Source organism: Mustela erminea, chromosome 6 (assembly GCF_009829155.1).
Source record: "Mustela erminea isolate mMusErm1 chromosome 6, mMusErm1.Pri, whole genome shotgun sequence".
NCBI lineage: Eukaryota > Metazoa > Chordata > Mammalia > Carnivora > Mustelidae > Mustela > Mustela erminea.
The window spans coordinates 95,329,307-95,342,371 of record NC_045619.1 but is presented as its reverse complement, the minus strand read 5'-3'; the positions used below and the strand labels follow the sequence as shown (position 1 = coordinate 95,342,371).

The following is a 13,065-nucleotide window of genomic DNA, read 5'->3' as shown; positions in this document are numbered from 1 at the left end:
CACTAAGGATATGTATAGATTATATATAAATAAATCAACATTTGTTTTCATAAGAAACTCTTCCCCCCTCTCTTTTTTAACTTAACCCCTTTATTTATTGAAAAGATGAAGTTTTCATTTGTTTCCTTGATATTTATCAAAGTGCTATCAGAAAAGTTTCCTATTAGATACAGCTTGGTGGTAACAAAAAATAGTGACTTATTAATCACCTTCGACTTTTAGGGGTTAGAATCCCATAGTTTGTTATTAACTGGATAAAGAAGAATAGAATAGGTCTTAAATATTCTTACCATTCAAAAAATTATAATTATTTGATTGATGGAGGTAATTATTTGACTTTAGCTAGTTGCTATGGTAACCATTTTGTAATATATAAGTGTATCAAATCAACATGTTGCATACCTCAATCTTATACCATGTTTTATGTCATTTATATCTCAATAAACCTGAAGGAAAAATAAAACAAAAGAGCATATAAAAACCATGTGAGGTAGATATGTGATTGACTCTATTTCACAGCAGATAATTTTTTTTTTAATTAATTTTTCATTTTTTATAAACATATATTTTTATCCCCAGGGGTACAGGTCTGTGACAGCAGATAATTTTTTAAAGACGATTAAGGTAACTTCATCACACTTGCCAGAAATTTTCTTTTTTGAAGATTTTATTTATTTATTTGACAGAGAAAGATCACAAGTAGGCAGAGAGGCAGGCAGAGAGAGAGAGAGAGAGAAGCAGGCTCCCTGCTGAGCAAAGACTTTGATGTGGGGCTCGATCCCAGGACCCTGAGATCATGACCTGAGCCAAAGGCAGCGGCTTAAGCCACCGAGCCACCCAGACGCCCCTGCCAGAAATTTCTTAAGGCCAACCTTTTTTTTAATGATACATGAAATCTGCTGAGGGGTTTGGAAACACATTTCTTGTTCTTTTAAAAAATACACGGAATGATTCATGAATTTTCATGTCATCATTGCATAGGGCCCATACTAATCTCTGTATTATTCCTATTTTACTATGGTGCTGCTAAGTGTATCTGGTTTTTAAAAGAGATACATAAGAAAAGATAATCTCTCATCCTTAACTTGTCTGATATGTGAGAAGAGGCCATCTTCCTACCAACTTAATGTTGAAGACACCATTAAGGAAGACAGGAGAAAACAAAAAGGGAGAAAAATAAAACGTGAGTCTTTGATACCATCCTTAAATAGCTAAATCAACCAACACAAAAATCTATTCTAACTCTTACTGTAATGTGAAATAATTTTGCATACTTTTGAAGGTTATTGTCATCAAAGTTTGCCATTTCTTGTAGCCAAAAACATACTAACCAACATAACCGAGAGTTAAGAGGAAGTATTAAACAATCCAGAGAAGAGAAGGCAAATGGGAAGACCAAAGCTGTTTCCAAGATGGCTTTAGTGCACAATTCTATTGTTCACAGAAGTCACAGGAGATGAATTTCAGCCTAATATAAAACTTGTCTGAAAAAGGCCTATCTTCCCTAGGAAGTAGTAAATTTCTTCTCACCAGAGATTGGCCAACCACTTCTTAGTTTTGCTGCAAATTAGATAAATTAGACTATATGCCTCATGAGTCATTGCAATACTAGGATTTCTTTGTTATTGTGAAAACTGGAAGATTTCTCAAGAGATGCAAATCTCGTCCTACAGCTTAACTACAAAACAATCTTCCTCTTGTTATCTAATGTAGAGGAACTGCTCTCACATTTTCAGCTCTCTAAACTAAGCATTTGTTGAATCTTTGCTGAGTTTCTATACTGGGTTAGTAACCGTGAGAATAAAAATATGACATAATTACTGTATTAAAGAGTTTAATTCTTAACTGGGAGATATTTTAATTCAATGAAAATAAGCACTGGCATATACAGGGAGTGATAAAGTTTATGACAGAACTAATAAAGGGTTTGGCTATAACAGCAAGTAGGGAAATTAACCAAATGCTGATCTTGATAACATTTGTATAGGTGTTATATAAAAGTGCCATTAAAAATGGAGTCAAATGGACACAAAGTCATTTTGAGTTAGCACTAAATATGCAATTGTCAATAATAGATCTCCCTATATGGAAGTATTAAATAAAATGTTAAAACTAGACCGGGATTAAAATTAAGATATAATTTAATTTGTCTTTGTCATTTTGGAGAAAAATCAATTTTCTAATAGCAGGGATAGGACTCTTATCATTATCCATATAATGAAATTAAGAACTATTATAGTTATTTCAAAAGAAACTTTTTTTCCTGTCAATATTATTTGAGAGGAATAAGATTTCCCACAAAGTTCTTTTTTCTTCCTTTTCTACTGCATTATTTGTGGTTTACAAAGAAGATCTTGATTGTTTACTGTGACTATTTTATAATGCTACATTTCTCCACTGTGCCTGACCATCTCTGCCCAGGACATAAAGAAGCTGAATACTGCAAAAGTTCTTACAAATAACAACAGCTTCAACAGTGGGTTTTAGGATGGAGTATATCAAAATTAACCAGGAGAATATAGTCATGGGATTCAATAAATTAAACCAGTAATGAGAGAACTACATTGAAACTCTGGTAGGAGTTGTATATCTAGCTTCAAATCTAATAAATCACATTAATTAAAAAGAGATATCCTCATTTTTATTGATATAAGGTCTCTGATTTTCCTGCTGCCAGATATATTAGTCCACTTTCCATGCGCAGAGTTTTTAAGAAGGAATAAATGGAGAAAAGCATAGCACAAAAAGGCAGAAGAAAAAAGGTAGGGCCAATCCTAATCATGCAGGGTTACTAACAATTCTATAAATCATCTGATCTAACATGACCTCCCGCTGTTACCAGCAGAAATATTGCTCTCATTTGCATTAAAAAAAAGTTTCTGTCTTACAAGTAGTGAGAGAAAGATGAGTTTGCCTAAGAGTTCATTATCTTCCCCACACCCCTCCCTCCACACATGGGATTTGGTGAAAGAAAGCATTTGCAAAATATGTTCTTAGTATGCTCTGCTCCTTTTGCCCTCCATGCAACAGAATTGATTTCAAACCATTTCATTTGTTTTAATTTAAGTTTTAGTGAACATACAACGCAATACTGGTTTCTGGAGAATTCAGTGATTCATCATTACATACAATATCCAGTGCTCATCACAAGCACCCTCTTTAATACCCACCACCCTCTATCAACCTTCAGTTTGTTCTCTGTCATTAAGAGTCTCTGAAGAGGGGTGCTTCGGTGGATCAGTGGGTTAAGTCTCTGCCTTTGGCTCCGGTCATGATCCCAGGGTCCTGGGATTGAGCAGCAGGGAGCCTGCTTTTCCCATCACATCTCTCTGCCTCTCTGCTTACTTGTGATTTCTCTCTCTGTCAAATAAACAAATAAATAAATATTGTTAAAAAAAGAGTTTCTTAAGGCTTGTTTCCTTCTCTCCTTTTTTTTTTCCTTTCCCCCCTTCCCATATGTTCATCTGTTTGCTTTATTAAATTCCACATATGAGTGTAATAATATGGTATTTGTCTATCTCTGACTGACTTATTTCACTTAGCATAATACAGTCTAGCTTTATGCACATCATTGCAAATGGCAAGATTTCACTTTTTTTTTTTTAAGATTTTATTTATTTATTTGACAGACAGAGATCACAAGTAGGCAGAGGGGCAGGCAGAGAGAGGAAGGGAAGCAGGTTCCCTGCTGAGCAGAGAGCCTGATGCAGGGCTGGATCCCAGGACCCTGGGATCATGACCTGAGCAGAAGGCAGAGGCTTTAACCCACTGAGCCACCAAGGTGTCCCAAGATTTCACTTTTTTGATGGTTAATATTCCAGTGTATATATACCCCACATCTTCTTTATCCATTCATCGGTTAATGGATATTTGGGTTCTCTTCATAATTTGGCTATTGCTGACAATGCTGCTATAAATATTAGGGTGCAAGTACCCCTTCAAATCAATACTTCTTTTATTCTATTTTTTTCCTTCAAATTGTATACTTTGGGTAAATACCTAGTAGTGCCATTTGCTCTATTTTTAATTTTTTGAGGAACCTCCATACTGTTTTCCAGAGTGGTTGAGCCAGTGTGCATTCCCACCAATAGTGCAAGAAGGTTCCCCTTTCTTCACACCTCGCCAATACCCTTTCTTTCTTGTGTTGCTAATTCTTAGCCATTCTGACAGGTGTGAGGTGGTATCTCATCATGGTTTTGATTTGTATTTCCCTGGTAATGAGTGATGTGGAGCATCTTTTCATGTGTCAGCCATCTGGATGTCGTCTTTGGAAAAGTGTCCATTCATGTCTTCTACCCATGTCTTAACTGGATTGCTTGCTTTTTAGAGTATTCGGTTTAATGATGAGTTCTTCATAGATTCTGGATACTAATCATTTATCAGATATGTTGTTTGCATATCATCTCCCATTTCATAGGCTGTCTTTAGTTTTGTTGATTGTTTCCTTCACTGTGCAGAAGCTTTTTATCTTGATGAGGTCCTAATAGTTCATTTTTGTTTTTGTTTCCCTTGCCTCTGGCAATGCCTCTAGCAAGAAGTTGCTATGGCCAACGTCAAAGAGGTTTCTGACTGTGTTCTTCTCTAGGATTTTGGTAGTTTTCTCTCTCATACCTAGGTCTTTCATCCATTTTGAATTTACTTTTGTGTATGGTATAAGAAAGTGGTCCAGTTTAATTCTTCTGCATATTGCAGTCCAGTTTTCCCAACACCCTTTGTTGAAGAAACTGTTTTTTCCCATTGGATATTCTTTCCGGCTTTGTTGAAATTCGTTGACCATAGAGTTGAGGGTCCATTTCTGGGTTCTCTATGCTTTTCCATTGATCTCTGTGTCTGTTTTTGTGGCAGTATCATACTGTCTTAATGACTAAAGCTTTGTAATATAGCTTGAAATCCAGAATTGTGATGCCTCCAGTTTTTAAGTTCTTTCTTTTCTTTTTTTCATTTTATTTTATTTTATTTCTTTTCAGTGTTCCAGAACTCATTGTTTATGCACCACACCCAGTGCTCCATGTTTTTCTTTCTCAGAATTTCTTTGGTTATTCAGGATCTTTTGTGGTTCTATACAAATTTTAGAATTGTTTGTTCTAGTCCTGTGAAAAATCCTGGTGGTATTTTGACAGGAAGTTCATTAAATGTATAAATTGCTTTGGGTAGTATAGACATTTTAACAATGTTTGTTCTTCCAATCCATGAGCATGGAATACTTTTCCATTTCTTTGTGTCATCTTCAATTTCTTTCATATGTGATCTATGATTTTCAGAGTACAGATCTTTTACCACTTTAGTTAACAAGACATTCTATTTTTAACATAAAATCACATCTCAAGAGGATGGACCCACTGCCATAAAATCAAAAAGTCTGTTCCTCTAGTGCACACTTCTAACTGGCCTGTTCCAAGCTCCTATGGCATAAATTGCATTAACATACTTTACACCTGAAAGTGACATGTAGGCAAATAGTTTTTAAGGGGTGGAATACTATCCCATTATTTGAATAGTTTCTCATTATAATTTAAATATTGGTAATATTGGTGTTTTCTGTATTTTGTTATTAGAGGGATACAGTTTTAAGTCTTTATCAGGCTTTTTCTTTTTCAGATGTAATCTCAGAACACACTGCTCTTCAGCTAACTCAGATCTAACCACATGAGTCATAAATAAAACTCCCCTGTGCCCAAAACTCCTTGTAGGTTCTACCTTATTCTTATTTTCCCCTTCACAATTAGTTTACTTAAAGAATATATCTAACTTACAGTTTTTTAATTTTTATTTCCTCCTCAACCCAGTACCATCTGGTTTCCTCTCCACCATTGTAATGAAATAACTCTACTAAGGACACTAATAACTTCCACTTTACCAAAACCAATGGATGCATTTTTTTTTAAGATTTTATTTATTTCTTTGACAGAGAGAGACACAGCAAGAGAGGGAATACAAGCAAGGGGAGTGGGAGAGGGAAAAGAAGGCTTCCTGCTGAGCAGCAAGCCCAATGTGGGGCTCGATCCCAGGACCCTGGGATCATGACCTGAGCCAAAGGCAGATGCTTAATGTTGAGCCACCTAGGTGTCCCTCTATATTTGTTTTTACCTAATCTCTCTCCAACCCTTAAACTGACTGACACACTCTTAGAAAACTTCTTAATATCAGATAAACCTTTCTTTGCTTGATTATTCATGATGATTCCTTGGTTATCCACGAAAATCTTTTAATTAATTTATTCACTTATTCAACAAATTCTATTGAATGCCACTGAAAGTAAAGTTCCCTTTTCTGGCTCCTTAGCTATCTCTACTCCTTAAATGTTCAAGTCTTCAATCCATTTGTTTTCCCCAGGATACACATTTACCTAGGTAGCTTTATCTAAATCCACCAGTAATGATTCTAAAACTCAATTCTCCAGCAAGATCTCACTCTTATTCTCGACTGTGTACAGAACATCTTTATGTTGATATTGAAAACACCATATACTGAATTATCATTAGTTGTAAAAATAAAATGTTTAAGATATTTCTTCTAGTTTATCCCTTTCATATTTTCTAATTACCTTATGAAAACAAATTCAAAAGGAAGAGAAGTTTACAAAATTAAAAGCAAATGTCCTCGTAGTCTGAGAAGTAAAGGCAGTATGACAAGAAGAGTGGGGAATATTAAAACATAAATTGGAAAAATTAAGGAACTTTTTGTATCTATATCCACAAAATACATAATTTTTGAGAATTTGCATTTTTAAATCTTACAAAATAGTAGGCAACTGTACTTATGAGCATATACAAATCTATACAATATTTCCAAATATCCACATACTGCACAGTTGCATAGTAGCCCAACATATTATAACTTAGCCATCTCACTATTAATAATTTTGGAATATACATGTAAAGAAAACTGTAAGATAAATTTCTTTTTATTCCAACTTTTGTTGTGATGTAACTGACAAAATTTGTATATGCTGTATACATTACATATCTTGTGTAAGTTACAATTTGTGTAAGTAATCATTGTAAAATGATTACCACAATCAAACACATCCACCAGTCTCATAGTTATTATTATTATTATTATTTTGGTGAGAACACTTAAGATCTACTCTCTTAGCAAATTCTAAGTATATAATAGAGTATTATCAGCTATGACATCAAACTGTACAATAGATGGTCAGAAGTTATTTCATCTTATTACTAAAAAGTATACAATTTACTCAATATTTCCCCATTTCTCCCACTTCTGAGCCCTAGCAACCATAATTCCACTTTCTAGTTCTAAAAGTTTGATGTTTTTATAGATTTCACATATAAGTGGAATCATAGTGTTTGTCTTTGTGTCTGGCTTATTTCACTTAGCATAATAGCCTCAAGTTTTATCCATGTTGTTACAAATGGCAGGATTTCCCTTTTTTAAAGGCTTAATTGTATCTCATTATAATATACTATAATGTGCTCATTATAATATATAATGGGATATATATGTGTTACATAATATATAATGGGATATATATCTCACATTTTCATTATCCATTCACCTGTTGACAGGTCATTTCTATATCTTGGCTATTATAAATAATGCTGCAATACACACAAGAGTGCAAATACTTCTTCGAAGGAATGATTTCATTTCTCCTGGATATATACTCAGATGTGGGAGAGGTAGACATATAGTAATTCTATTTTTTATTTTTTTGAGCAACTTCTTTACTATTTTTCATAATGGTTGTACCAACTCATACACCCACCAACAGTGTACAAGGGTTGCCTTATCTCTACACTCTCACCAACAGTTTTTCTCTTTTTGATAATAGACATCCTAATAGGTGTGAGGGGATATCTCTTTGGAATTTTGGTTTGGGTTTCCCTAATGACTAAGGGTGTTGATTTTTTCATATACTTGTTGGCTATTTGTATATCTTCTTTGGAAAAAGTTCCTATTCAGGTCCTTCCTACATTTTTTAATCAGGTTTTTGTTTCTTTGGTTTTGGGGTTTTGGCTGTTGAGTTGTCTAAGTACCCTATATATTTTAGATATGAACCCCTTATCAGTTACATGGCTTGTAAATATTTTCTCTTTTGGTAGGATTTCTTTTCATTTGTTGACTGTTTCCTTGCTGCACAAAAACTTTTTAGTTTGATATAGTCCCACTTGTTTATTTTTGCTTATGTTGTCTGTACTTTTGGTGTCAGACCCAAAATACCATTAGCAAGACCTATGTCGAGGAGCTTTTCCCCCGTTTTCTTCTATGAGATTTATAGTTTTGAGTCTTCCATTTAAGTCTTTAATCTATTGAGTTAATTTCTGTGTATGGTGTAAAATAAGGATTGAAGTCATTCTTTTACATGAGGTGACTCAGTTTCCCCAACACTTATTAAAGAGACTATCCTTTCTCCATCATACATTCTTAGCATACTTGCTAGAAATTAGTTGACCACCTATGTGTGGGATTACTTCTGGGCTCTTAGTTCTGTTCCATTGGTCTATGTGTCTGTTTTTAATGCCAGTACCATACTGGTTTGATTACTGTAATATAGTTTAAAATAACAGAAACTGAATTTGTTGGCCAAAGGATATGGATATATATATAGATAGAGAGATAGATAGATGGATATATATATTTTAAAATAACAGAAACTGTATTCATTGGCCAAAGGATATGGATATATATTGTTAATTCCAAAAGGGTTGTATTAATTGATCCACCACTAAAATCATCTGGAACCTCTATTTCTTTTTTTTTTAATTGTTTTTCAGCGTAACAGTATTCATCGTTTTTTTTGCACCACACCCAGTGCTCCATGCAATACGCGCCCTCCTTAATACCCACCACCTGGCTCCCCCAACCTCCCACCCCCTGCCCCTTCAAAACCCTCAGGTTGTTTTTCAGAGTGGAACCTCTATTTCTCAACACTCTTGCAAACATTTAGTAATGTTTTCAACTTTTCTTAACCTGATAGGTGAAAAAAATGGCTCCTCACTTTGATTTGAATTACTTTAATATTAAAAAAGGTTAAGTAACAATTTATTTGTTGTCAGTTTATATTTTTTATTCTGGAAATTAAGTATAAAAATTATTTAATTTATATATTTAATTTCCCTTGGTCATTTTAAGAAATTTTATAATATGTAAATTAAAATCACATCATGAATTATAGAGATAAAAGGAACAGTGTATTGAATAACAATCCTAAAATAGGACTTGAAAAAAATTTAGTGTTATTGACAGGGATTACTATTTTGTATAATTTTTTAGAATAAATTTAGAGGGGCGCCTGGGTGGCTCAGTGGGTTAAGCCGCTGCCTTCTGCTCAGGTCATGATCTCAGGGTCCTGGGATCGAGCCCCGCATCGGGCTGTCTGCTCAGCAGGGAGCCTGCTTCCTCCTCTCTCTCTGCCTGCCTCTCTGCCTGCTTGTCATCTCTCTCTGTCAAATAAATAAATCTTTAAAAAAAAAAGAATAAATTTAGAAAATAGATTGGTATAATATTAATTTGGGCAGAAAATATAAAAATGATTTGCAATTACAAGATATTCTATGACATATAAAAATGGTCTAATTGAATAAAATCTAGGGCAAAACTAATATTTAAGTTAGGATTTGAGAAGATAATAATAAATTCTCATGGCATAGTCTCTGCAGCAGATTGAATTCAAGAATATTGAATTGAATGGACTATGTTGCAGACAAAAAACATAGGGAAAAAAATCAGCCCATTGCGACCTATGAAAAGAGAAGAGTTATGAGCAAGGGGCCAGAAAACAGAAAATAGAGGCTGGCTAATGCATAAAAATTAAATGTAATAAAATTTCATAAGTAATGAACTCCTTTGAGATATATTGTTGTATCAGGGTCCTTAAAAAATAAGTATCCATTTATTATTTAATAATAGAAATCTCAATACAGCAACAAAACATATTAACTTTAACATTTTCCTGAGGTCTTCAATAATTTCATATGTAAATCATTTTACATCATTTACCATAAAGACAAACTGAAACAAAATGCAGACTTTGAATTTTTTTTTAATTCATTGTACCTGGAGTTTATGTTCTACAGTCCTTTCTAGATATTATCATACACATATATATGGATGTTCTAAGAGGAAATGGGATTATTTAGATATTTACAATGGAAATTGTCACCCCCGTCTTGCTGCTTGGAAGACTAGACCAATACTTTTAAAGGAAGCTACAGAGATTTGAAACAGGACTTAGATTCAGATCTCTGACCCTCAATCTTTAAATATATCTATAAGAAACTAGGCCACAAAACGGTACATCTCACCAATTTTTTTCCTCTTCTCTTCTCTCTCTTCTTTTTTTTTTTTTTTAAAGATTTTTACTTATTTATTTGTCAGAGAGAGAGCACAAGCACAAGCAGGGGGAGTGGCAGGCAGAGGGAGAAGCAGGCTCCCCACTGAACATCTCTTCTGACTGTTCACAACTAAAGGCTTTACCATATTTAATAGCTTAGGTTCTTATTGCAATGATCTATTGGCCTTTTTATTTTTGTACAAATAAGAAAAGTGATGATGAATTATGTTCTTGAAACTGCACAAATAAATATTTCAAGGCTGAAATAAAACTGAACAGATAAAATTATGTCTCTCAAATATAGTAAGCCGTAGTTTTTAGTCAATTCATGTTTTTCTTTCTGCCCTTGAAACTAGGGTGTATAAAATATGTATAAAATCCAAAAAACTGTTGGGGCCACTGAGTGACTCAGTCAGTTAAGTATCTGCCTCCAGCTCAGGTCATGATCCCAGGGTTCTGGGATCAAGCCCCACATCAGGCTTCCTACTACAAAGTGAACCCTGCTTCTCCCTCTCCCTCTGCTGGCACCCCCCCATTTCTGCTCTCTCTCCTCTCAAATACACAAATAAAATATTTTTTTAAAAATCTGCAAAAATTTGCATTTCCTTCATTCTCAGAGAAGACTCCCTTTAGCTATGACCCTGATAGGAATGAATTTTTTCATGTGCTGGTGACCCAGGGTGAGTAGATTATAGAAAGTTCATAATGACTTAGAAAATGTAGAGGAGCCATGTGTTTAAGGAATCAGGTTAAAGAGTCAAACACTTTGCTAAAGCTATATACTATCTGCTCCGCTAGAAACCACACATCAGTAAATTTCAATCTCTCACTGTTTTCACTTTAATGGTGGCTCGAAGAAAGAAGAAGTATGTTTAATTTTTCTCACTCAATCTTCCACTTTCCTTTTAGAAGGAAGGAACAGATATATACTCTGGGAAAGAGTACATCATCAACACAACAAAGACATATGGGCAAAACACGAACACTTGTGCCTGTCATCTCCAAGTTTCCAAATATCTACATGTTTCGTATCATGTTAACTAAATATTGGGTTTACTAAAATTTTTCATTTGGAAGTTTTGGTATCATATAGATTTTTCCAACATACCTGTTTTACACCTGGATGCTGGTGTTGCGGAAAAATAAGGTACTCCGTTGTGGAAAAATTATCATGATTGGATTGAAGGAGACATGTCAAGATTCATCAGATACAAAAGGGATGGTTCATGAAGTGAAGTTCGTTGACATCTCGATTGTCCACATGTAGTAGGCACACTCTATTCATCAATTGTTTCTTGGTAATGATTTTGCTTAAATCACAATAATATCAAAATTCTTTTCAGAAGAAAAAAAAAGTTTGCCTTTGTGGGATAATATAAATTGGAAAGGAAAAAAAAAAGTGCCTTCTAAGTGACACAAGCCAATGCCAGCTAACCCGAGGGCAGTTCTTTTTGGCATACTGAAGATCTTGTTTTTTATAAGGCTCTTGTTTCTTTTATCTGCTGTGATAATGTGCTCAGGAACTCCAGGAATCTAATTAGCGAATAGAGGTCTTCACTAATTGACAAAATCAGGCCTGGTGCTTCATAATCAGCTGAAAAGTCCCACATAAGCATAAAAGCCAGCATTTACTGGTAATCTACAGTGAACACTTACAGAATGAAATAGAAATGAAAACAAAACAAGATGCAAATGGGTCCTAAGTTCAAGGATTTGATGATCCAAAGCTAATAGAAACATTCCAAGACAACCAGTTAAATTAGGAGACTTCCTTTAAGTTCCTATATATTGTCATTACTTTCCTTTGGTTATTCCACTTCATGGTAGGTGTCCTTAAGAACAGCATCCAAGTGGACATCAAAAGGTATGGTGTCATGTGACACCAGATGCAGATACGCAGGTCTCATCGGGTAGAAAATATTTGCAAACACAAATGTGAAATTCCATGAGCTATGGAGGCCTTGGGGAAGGCACAGTTGATAAGAAGCAAAAGAAAAAAAGAGAGAGATGTATGTGTGTGTGTGTGTGTGTGTGTGTGTGTGTGTGTCAGAGAAAGGGAAAAAATGAAAAAAAAAATTATAATTAAAGATTTTATAGTAGGGCACCTGGGCGGTTCAGGGGGTTAAGCCTCTGCCTTTGGCTCAGGTCATGATACCAGAGTCCTGGAATTGAGCCCCGCATGGGCTCTGCTCAGCGGGGAGCCTGCTTCCTCCTCTCTCTCTGACTGCCTCTCTGCCTACTTGTGATCTCTGTCAAATAAATAAATAAAATCTTTTTTAAAAAAAGATTTTATGGCCTTAGATATGCAGTACACAATTTTATACAAAAATTGGACATGTTGGGGAGTTCCACATAGCAAAGAACTGATGGCAGTCTTTGGTCAGTAGCCAGCAAGAAAGATTTCCTCAGTCTGATGGTTTTCAGGGAACTGAATGCTGCCAACACCATGTCTGTTTGGAAATTCTTCCTCAGTTGAGAACCCAGCTCTGGTTGCCCCTGACTGCAGCCTATGAAAGACTAAACAGAGGCCTGTTTATGAGTCATGCTCAGATTTCTGACCCACAGAAATGATGAGATTGCAAACATATGTCATTTTAAGCCATTAAGTGTATGTGAACTGTTATGTGGCAATGGACAACACAGATTCCAAACCCCTTTAATGTGGATGCTATGGCTATAATGTGTTTTCCCAGCTCCTAACAGAGTTCTCAATCATAACCTATATTCAGTAAAATTTTAATAAAACTGATGTCAACTTCACACAAATA

The 13,065-nt window shown here is 34.8% G+C and overlaps 1 pseudogene; it reads right to left on the bottom strand.

Annotated features, from left to right (window-relative positions):
* Window positions 1–936: 936 nt before the first annotated feature.
* On the bottom strand, window positions 937–1,035 carry LOC116594611 (annotated as a pseudogene).
* Between the last annotated feature and the right edge of the window lie 12,030 nt (window positions 1,036–13,065).